Below are 1,267 nucleotides of genomic sequence, written 5' to 3'. Positions count from 1 at the left end.
GCACTCTTTAAATACACTAGATACTTGACGTCACCGCTCCGGAGCAGAGCACGTGACTTTATCCACCCACACACACACACACACACACACACTGCACATACACACTGTATACACAATATAAATGTATACTGTACTGATACTTTGGCTCTGGTTCAGCATGAAATCTGTAAAGTAACTAGTAACTAAAGTAATCAAATGAAAAGTAGTGAAATAAAGTACATCAGACTGCAGTTCTTCAGAGGAGTCTTGATGATCCAGCTGCCTTTGTGGACACAGAATCAGGTTCTTTAAGACGGAACATGAAGAGGTTCTAAGCAGAGCATGTGAGCGCAGCTCACCTAACATTTCATTCAGCTCAGGTGAAATCGCTCCACGCTCGCTCAAATTTAAAAGAGGGAGCAATTCCAGATGTTTTCCACCAGATTAGCCCGGGACGCTCTGCCCGATGTGGCCTAAACTGACAGAGAAGATTAGGCCACCAGGCCACGAGCACAGCTCATCTATAATCTGAAGTTTCAGCGAACACACAACATTTTTATGTCAACTGGGTTGAAGGTAAAGAACTGTAAACTCCCAGCATGCATCCTGTTGGTGAGCAGCAGTGAGGCTGCAGGCGAGCATGACTCCTGCTGCAGCTCATCGCCTGCAAGGCATCATGGGAGGCGGAGGGAGGGAAGGAGGCGACAGGCAGCTGGCCTCAGCCACAGGAGGACATGATGTGTGAAGAAACTGTCTGTGATTCAGTGATTATTAATAAAGACAGCTGATTGGTGATTATTGACAGGCTGTTAACTGCTCAAACCTTCACACCAAGCTCCACCTGACAAACGCTCGCTTTCCACCGCACATTTCATCTGGATCCAAACTCTTTTGTTTCAAGAACTATTCTGCTATAAACTGTCTTCCAACACAAACACACTTCCTTAAATCTAAGGTTTTCTCTGTGGGGTTTGGTCTGGAGTGCAGCTCTCTGCCGTGACTGAATGATCTGTGTTCTTTGTGAGTTATTACTAAATGTTTATGTTTATAAGTGCTCCATCAATCACCTGTTAAATGTCCTGAAACATTTACACAATTAATATGATACTCAAGATCTCTCACCTGTCCACTTGAGGCTTAGTCAGTCACCAGGTGACCACACCTGTGTGCGTGTGAGAGGACACTGGATCTGCGTGAGCTCAGAAACATGTTCTGGATTCAACTCAACTCCTCAGGGATTTTACTCTGACAGGTTACAGGAAGTGTATATTTCTCACCTGGGGACAGA

The sequence above is a fragment of the Acanthopagrus latus genome, chromosome 24, assembly GCF_904848185.1.
Source record: "Acanthopagrus latus isolate v.2019 chromosome 24, fAcaLat1.1, whole genome shotgun sequence".
Lineage (NCBI taxonomy): Eukaryota > Metazoa > Chordata > Actinopteri > Spariformes > Sparidae > Acanthopagrus > Acanthopagrus latus.
The sequence above is the reverse complement of the archived record's forward strand: the minus strand, read 5'-3'. Positions refer to the sequence as shown.